The sequence below is a fragment of the Microcebus murinus genome, chromosome 3 (genome assembly GCF_040939455.1).
Source record: "Microcebus murinus isolate Inina chromosome 3, M.murinus_Inina_mat1.0, whole genome shotgun sequence".
Taxonomy (NCBI): Eukaryota; Metazoa; Chordata; class Mammalia; order Primates; family Cheirogaleidae; genus Microcebus; species Microcebus murinus.
The window spans coordinates 92,156,264-92,165,207 of NC_134106.1; the positions used below are offsets into that span (position 1 = coordinate 92,156,264).

General features: G+C 36.4%; 1 non-coding gene across 1 annotated transcript; it reads left to right on the top strand.

Moving 5' to 3' along the window:
• Positions 1 to 4: 4 nt before the first annotated feature.
• On the top strand, positions 5 to 8,274 carry LOC105856081 (uncharacterized). Its single transcript, XR_012918636.1, has 2 exons — positions 5 to 259; positions 5,388 to 8,274. It is a non-coding gene; the product is annotated as an uncharacterized LOC105856081 (transcript).
• The last annotated feature ends 670 nt before the right edge of the window (positions 8,275 to 8,944 follow it).

The following is an 8,944-nucleotide window of genomic DNA, read 5'->3' on the forward strand; positions in this document are numbered from 1 at the left end:
TGTCGCGAGCGTGTCGGAAGGCGAAAAACGTGGAATCCGCACGGTTCCCACCCCCCACCCCCGGCCCCCTCAAAACCCGGCTTCTCACATGCGCAGAGGGTCGATCCAGCCTTTTTCCGGCTGGGATGCGGGTTTCTGAGGTTAGGCCGGAAGTGGTGTTGTGGAGAGAACTGGGGACGAGCTGGGCTGTCTTTCCACCGGTGAGACGTGAGGCTTATGGTGGCTGGTCCTGGCTGGGTCGTATGAGGCTGGGCTGCAGGTGAGGGGAAAGAAAGGAAACCTGTGATGGGGGGTGGACCAGAGTACGCTAAGCGAGACATTACAGGGTTCGTTACCGGGAGACACATTCTAGTCTACTTAGAGTATGGATTGAGAGTGGATGAGGGCAGCAGTCGGGATCTGAAAAGGGAGATGTTCTCCGGTCGGCTGAGGGGGTCAGGCCGGAGTTCTTTGCAGTCTTAGTTGGATCCCTGGAAGATAGGAGAGAACCAGTCAGAAATCTCCAGGGAAGAGGGTGCATTCTAATCTATCTAAACCTAGTACCTGGCAGTTCTTACTCTTAAGGCCTGCTGTCCTTAATGTCAGTCCGGGAAACAAAGGGAAGTGCAAGAGATGCAAGGCAATTTCAAGTTAGTGGTTGTATGACAGATTTGCATCAAACCTTATACATCCTTTTTAAAAATCGACTATTTTAGCTGGTCCGATGGTAGTGGGTTATCAGGACTTACTAACATTAATGTCACTAAAGTTGGTATTCAGCCCCCCCCACACTGATAAATTTGACAGGCTTTAAAAATAAAAAATTAAAAAGAAAAAGAAAAATCGACTATTTTAGACAAAAGATAGGAACAAAATTATAATACATGTGTACTCACCACTAAATTGGAGGAATAAAGGGTTTTATAAGCAAGTAATTGAAGCCCTTTGTCAGTTATACCCCATCCCAGTTTGTTCCGTCTTGCCCAAAATAGCCATTCTCTCAAGCACCTTTATGTTTTAATTTTAATTGCATATACAGTGCTATTTTATATAATTTTTAACAATCAATAATGTATGTAACCTTTTGCACCTAGCTTGTTTACTTAACGTTGTTTTTAAGATTTGCGAATGTTAATGTAACTCTAGTTCATTCCTCGGAGCAGCTGAACAGGTATTCTGTCATATTAGTATATCACTATCCATTTTCATGTTTTGTATTCCCTGTGCCTTACACACTTTAGCCACTTAAATGTTAGTTGAATGGATGAATGTTATAGCATTTGAGCTAAATCATAAAGAATGAATAGGATTTCAAAGGATTAAGAAGGCAAGAAGGATATTCCAGGCAAAGGGAATATTAGAATGAAAACAGAGACATGAAAGTGCATGAAATATTTTAAGAACTTCCATAATTTTAGAGCTCAAAATGTAATATGTATGGTGATAATGTGATAAAGGGCAAACCTAGAAAGATACGATGAGGTTTAGACTTAAAAGGATATTATCCTGATGAGTTTACACAAGCTCAGAGCCATTAGATGCTTTTCATTTAGTAGAAAACTAGTCAGAGCTGTGTTTTTAGGAGATGATATTCACAGCACTCTGGAGACATATCTTAAGATGTAAAATATTAATGACAGGCAATTACAGACTATCAAGCATTATAAAAATAATGATCATTGCATTAGGCAAATAAGACAACCATGGAGACTCATATAAAATCCTAAGACATTTTCATATTACTGCATATTCATATTACTACCACTCATATTACTACATTCCTAGACTATTATTTCATACTTTATCCTGTCAAGCTTGCAACGTTTTCTACTTCTGCCTCACACTTAGCTGATACCTTGCATCCTATTTCAGTTAAAAAAGGATTTCCCTTTTATTAGCACATCTACCAGGTCTGTACCTGAATGCACTGCCACTGTTCTTACTATAATAAGTGAGTTGTCTGATTTAAGAGGGTGATTAAGCCCATTAAGAATACTTTTTTAATACAACAGTAACTGAATGTAATCCTAGCATTCTGGGAGGCCGAGATGGGTGGATCCCTCAGGGCAGGAGTTCAAAACCAGCCTGAGCAAGAGCGAGACCCCGTCTCTACTAAAAATAGAAAGAAATTAATTGACCAACTAAAAATATATATACAAAAAATTAGCCGGGCATGGTGGCACATGCCTGTAGTCCCAGCTACTGGGGAGGCTGAGGCAGTAGGATTGCTTGAGCCCAGGAAATTGAGGTTGCTGTGAGCTAGTACGCCATGGCACTCACTCTAGCCTGGGCAACAAAGTGAGAGTCTGTCTCAAAAAAAAAAGTAACTGAAGCATAAACCACTAAACTCCAAAGAGGGGATTGGGTTGACATGTCAAGAGGAAAAATATGAAAAAACAGAATAGTTAAAAAACAATTGCTTCTGTCTAAAAGAATATTGATCCATACATACTGTAATATAAATAAGATATTGGTTTTTTTATGTAAGTTTCTTATTTTGGGGTATACTTAGGTGTTAAGCTTTATAAGCAAAATCTAAATGTAGCTTACATATATGTTTTTATTGGATCATTGTTTCTAATATTTCTTAACATTATAAGCAGTTTATTTTGAAATAGAATCTTTGATGATCCTATTTTAAGGAATATGTCATATTAGCCTTTATCTCACATATTACCAAATTGTCCAGATGTATTTTGGTAACTTATTTCCATTTACTATGATAAACTAGAATATATGTTGTACAGTTTACTACAGGTGTCATTAATTTTCTCATTCTTTCAAATTCATGTAGTACCTACCATACAACAAGCACTATTCTAGGAACATGTAGAGGAAAAGACATTTAGTAAAAAAATCACTGTCTCAAACCATATCACTTGACCATGTTAATGCATCTTGGTATATGAGAAACTTTGAACTACAAGTATTTGGTTACCTTAATTGGAATTCTCTCCTGAATAAAGGAATACAGAGCATTATTACTCTGAAGTGTGGTCATATGTCCACAACAGCCAATCTCAGTACACACTTCTTAAGCATCAGTGTACATATGTATAGGTCTTTGAAGCTTTGGCCAGAAAGGGCCTGTCTGGGTTATGGAATCACCCTGGTGTGCTTGACCATGTTTTGGTATGTATATGTTCTGATTTACGTTGAATCCTAATTGAGCATGTCTCTTTAAATTCAAGTTCCAGAACTTATGGTTAGGCCAGAACCTTAGGTTAAAACCTATCCCCCAAAACTCCCCTGGCTCCTGATTAAGTCTTCTTTAAGAAATATAAGTAAAGAGGCCGGGCACGGTGGCTCACTCCTGTAATCCTAGCACTCTGGGAGGCCGAGGTGGGTGGATTGCTCGAGGCCAGGAGTTCAAAACTAGCCTGAGCAAGAGCGAGACCCCGTCTCTACTAGAAATAGAAAGAAATTAATTGGCCAACAAATATATATAGAAAAATTTAGCCAGGCATGGTGGCGCATGCCTGTAGTCCCAGCTACTCAGGAGGCTGAGGCAGCATCATTGCTTGAGCCAAGGAGTTGATGTTGCTGTGAGCTAGGCTGATGCCACGGCACTCACTCTAGCCTGGGCAACAAAGCGAGACTCTGTCTCAAAAAAAAAAAAAAAAAAAAAAGATAAAGTAAAGACATAAATAAAGGAAAGGGCCAACAGAAGAATTTGTGACATGTTTTGTTTAGCACCATTTGATTTTAGCTATATAAGATAAATATCTATAAAATATCTGGGGATACATAGCAGAAGGACAAAATTATAGTGGCAGGGGCTGGGGAGGAGCATTAAAAACAGGTTAGCATCCACATTCAAACTTTTAACTATGGAAGGAAGAGAGTCAATATTGTTCTCTTTCATCAATTAAGGTTGGCTGTATATCTGATTCAGACTGACTCGAGGCTATTGTGAATTGCCCTCCAACTTTTCCTATTCTTTAAAAAAAGATCTAGATGTAGTTGTCTCCAGCAGTATAATTCTGGTCTAATATATTAATGATACACACCACGCTCTGGCATCCAAGAGGCATCTTCTGTAAATTCTTTAGTCCTGCTAATGTCCTTGGCAGACAGAGGACATAAAACTTCCAAAGAAAAGCTTTGCCTCTTTCAGACCAAGGTTAAGTATTTGGAATATGTCATTGTTCAAGGAAACATCTAACTAAGATTAAGTCACTGGCATCTACCCAGTCCTGAATTCTCTCCCAGATGCACATCTTTTAAAGTACAACCAGGTACCATCTATAGTAGATCTCTAGCTATTTAACCATAGTTAAAGCATTTGATACTTTGACTTCCTAGAAGAATTTATGGTCTGCAAAATTTGTACTATAAACCTTATGGGGAAAAGAGTGTTAGGGCCAAATTATACAACTTTAACCAGAGCAATAATATAAAATAACAATGTTTTGAAGAAATTTTTATACTCACAATCCCTAGAAACAGGGGGCACAGCACCCTACACCATGTAGGGGTGCCACACTAGGAAGCAACAGGGTCAGTAGGCAGAGGAAGTTCAGCAGGACTTGCAGGAAAGCCTTTGTTTGTTTTTCTTGGGAAGGAATGGGCAAAGCACGGTAACCAGGTTTAAACAGCTTTAAGATTGGCTGGTTTAAATAATTTCTGTGGCTCTGGGCCATAGGAGCTATCCTTAATAGCCTGATAACTGTCCCTGGGATGATTAGAGCATGGAAATATTGGCCAGGAGTGTAAAAGCCCAAAGGGTGGGGGTGGGGGGTTCTGGATGGGTTATTTTGCATAAGAATTAGTTAATTCTTAGAGAAATAGTACCTCCCCAGTCATTGGGGCCCCACTCAGATGCCAGAACATCAAGAATATAGAAAATAATAAAATATAGTTAATAGTCTTAATAAAAGTATAGTATTCCCACAATTAAGACATATTGAATTCTTAATAAATAAAACTATAGTAAATATAAGACTTTGTCCCCCCAGCCCCCCAAAAAGTGAAATAACTTGATGGAAAGGTGGGTAAGGAAGGCTTGAAAGTGCTGCGTTATGGTCATAAGACTCACATATGCTAAGATCAAAGAGAGCAATGCAATATGTACTTCCCAGATAGGCATGACCAAGCTGAAAGGAAGTGTCTGTGGCAAATAGGCTGTACTCCTCCATGGTTTGCTGTATTCAGCTTAGTTAATGTATTTTGCAACTCCTGATAATGACTTCCAGGTTTTAATGACATTTTTCTACTTACCAATTTTAGTTAGGTGGTTTGCCTTGCAGAAATATGCCTAAGCCCATATAAGGCAGTGATGAGAAGAGCTATATAGGCTTTTTGCTTCACCACCTGTGATCATAGACATCATACAGGTCCCAATAGCTGGCAGTAATATTACTCTGTATTGTGATCCTTTAATGTCATGTCTCTGGTCTTCTTCCCAGGTCAAGGATGCATTCCAAGAAAGTTCCATAAAAATACGTCAGCTACAACCTGATAGTTGACCTAGCCATGGAAACCTCATTGGATCCTCAGTAGATCAGACCATAACTGGCACTCTTAAAAGTTCTTCGCATCAAAAAGTATCAGGAATGAAAATCTAAGATATATTCCTATCACCTCAAGAAGTTCCTGTATAAGTCTAGCGGATCAGCTAGTTTCTTTCATCATCAAGCAGACATACTCAAGTCATGAACACAGCAGAGGGCACAAAATGTCTCTGTATCAATATTTTTTACACTCTGTGTGTGACCCATTAGTGGATCATGAAATAAATTCTGTGAGTCACAGTGACCATTTAAAAAAAACAACAAAATAAAATATAAAATATCAGACTTCTTTGCCTGAATTACGCACATTGCGAGGAATACTGAGGTCAATTTCAATATGTAAGAAAGGCATTTGATGGAGGGAATATTATGAATAGAATGTGTATTGGCAAAGAAATGGTTTTTAATCATTTGCTCATAGGTGTCTTGTTTGGTTTTCATAATAGCAAGGTTAATATTCTACAGTCTAGTTTTATATTACCATGACTTACAGCTAAATGTGAAGTCTGAGATACTCAACTTCATACACATTCAGTTGTAAACTTTGCATTTTTTGAAACAATATTATATAGGTCATATTTATATATATTAGCTTTTTTATTTTTTGAGTTAGTGGCAATTATAACATTTTAATCAAACTGAAATATATTACTCTTAAAATGGATCATTTCTTTATTAAAAGAAAGAGGAATAATGAGGTGAAATATGCGGAAAGATGTTCAAGTTCAACTGTGGGATCTGGAAGTGTGAATAGTGACAACATTGAGAAAAATATTGACTTTAATCTGCAAACTTCTACTTCATTCGAGCCACATTTCAAAAAGAAAAAAACAAGTGCAAGACGTTATAATGAAGACTACTTAAAATATGGTTTTATCAAATGTGAAAAACCCTTTGAAAATGACAGACCTCAGTGTGTTATTTGTAATAATATTCTTGCAAATGAAAGCTTAAAGCCTTCAAAATTAAAAAGGCACTTAGAAACTCAGCATGCTGAACTTATTGATAAGCCTCTTGAATATTTTCAAAGAAAGAAAAAAGACATAAAGTTAACACAATTTCTTAGTTGTTCTACAACTGTAAGTGAGAAAGCCTTATTATCATCATATTTAGTTGCATATCGTGTGGCAAAAGAGAAAATGGCTCATACTGCTGCTGAAAAAATTATTCTTCCAGCATGTTTGGATATGGTGCGTACAATTTTTGATGATAAATCAGCTGATAAATTAAAAACTATACCTAGCGATAACATAATATCTCTTCGAATTTGTACTATTGCCGAACATTTAGAAACAATGCTAATTACTCGGTTACAGTCTGGTATAGATTTTGCAATCCAGCTTGATGAAAGCACTGATACTGGAAGCTGTGCAACACTTTTAGTTTATGTCAGATACGTGTGGCAAGATGATTTTATGGAGGATTTTTTGTGTTTTTTAAATTTAACCTCACACCTAAGTGGATTAGATATTTTTACCGAATTAGAAAAGTGCATTGTTGGCCAATATAAGTTAAACTGGAAAAACTGTAAAGGAATTACAAGTGATGGAACAGCAAGCATAACTGGAAAGCATAGCAGAGTAATTAAAAAACTGCTAGAAGTTACTAATAATGGTGCTGTGTGGAATCATTGTTTTATACATCGTGAAGGGTTAGCATCCAGAGAAATGCCACAGAATCTCATGGAAGTATTAAAAAATGCAGTGAAAGTTGTTAATTTTATTAAAGGAAGCTCACTGAATAGCCGACTTCTTGAAACATTTTGTTCAGAGATAGGAACTAATCATATCCACTTACTATATCATACCAAAGTTCGTTGGTTGTCTCAAGGGAAAATACTAAGCCGAGTTTATGAACTCCGGAACGAGATTCACATTTTTCTAATCGAAAAGAAGTCTCATTTGGCAAATATTTTTGAAGATGATATTTGGGTCACAAAATTGGCATATTTAACTGATATTTTTGGCATTCTTAATGAACTGAGTTTAAAACTACAGGGGAAAAACAGTGATATATTCCAACACATTGAACGTATCCAAGGATTCCGAAAGACATTATTGTTATGGCAAGCAAGGCTTAAAAGTAATCGTCCTAGCTACTATATGTTTCCAAAATTTTTGCAACATATTGAAGAGAATATTATTAATGAAAATATTTTGAAAGAAATAAAATTAGAGATATTGTTGCATCTCACTTCTCTATCTCAAACTTTTAACCATTTCTTTCCAGAAGAGAAATTTGAAACATTAAGGGAAAACAGTTGGGTAAAAGATCCATTTGCTTTTCGAAACCCTGAGTCAATAATTGAGCTAAACTTGGTGCCTGAAGAAGAGAATGAATTATTGCAGCTCAGTTCTTCATACACATTGAAGAATGATTATGAGACCTTAAGTTTATCAGCATTTTGGATTAAGTTAAAGGAAGAATTTCCTTTGCTAAGTAGAAAGAGTGTCCTGCTCTTGCTACCCTTCACAACAACTAGTTTGTGCGAACTAGGATTTTCTATCTTAACCCAGTTAAACACAAAGGAAAGAAATGAGCTGAATGGTGCAGCAGATATGCGGGTAGCATTATCCTCCTGTGTTCCCGACTGGAATGAACTTATAAACAGGCAAGCACACCCATCATATTAAATAAAATTTTACCTAGTTTTCGTTTTTGTATTTTTTATTTTGTAGTATTTTTCTATGTTATATTTAAATGTTAATATAACAGTGTATGTGATGCCTTTGTTACGTTTTAATTTTTGTTATATTTAAATAATAAAATTGTGATATATGTTCATTGAATAAAATTTTAATGAACTAGAGGCCAGGAAATATACCAGAGACACAGAGACACAAAAGGAACAAAACAAAAGTCATTCCCTAGTGGAGCTTACATCCTGGCAAGGAGAGATTGACATTAAACAGGTTTTATAATATTTAAAAATAAGTGCTATGGAAAGAGTAGCAGAAGGGAGATCAGGGAAGTACTGGCGTCCCAAATCATGAAGGACTCTGTAGGCCACCATTGGGCCTCTGGCTTTTTGTTGGTAAAATAGAGAATAATTGAAGAGTTTAAACAGGGAAGAAACATGATCTCAATTAGATTTTAAAAGATTTCACTTTGGCTGCTATTTTTAAAAAAATAGGTAAGACCGAATTAAATGTTACTTTCCAAAAGTAACCACCTTAGGGTAAGTCCTCCAATATTCTTCCTTTTATGTCTTCATTTTCTTTGTAATATGTAGTTTTAAATAATTTGATTACTAAATGTTATTCTGCCACCCTGGGATGAATGCTCTGTAGGAACAAAGATAATGCCCATTTGTGTGATACATAATAAGTGGGTATTCATTATACATTTGACAAATAAATCAATGATATCTAATAACATCTTTAATTTGCAATCATATTCCCAGAAATAATTAAATGTGTGGCAAATGTCTTTTTACTTTTTAAAATCTGATT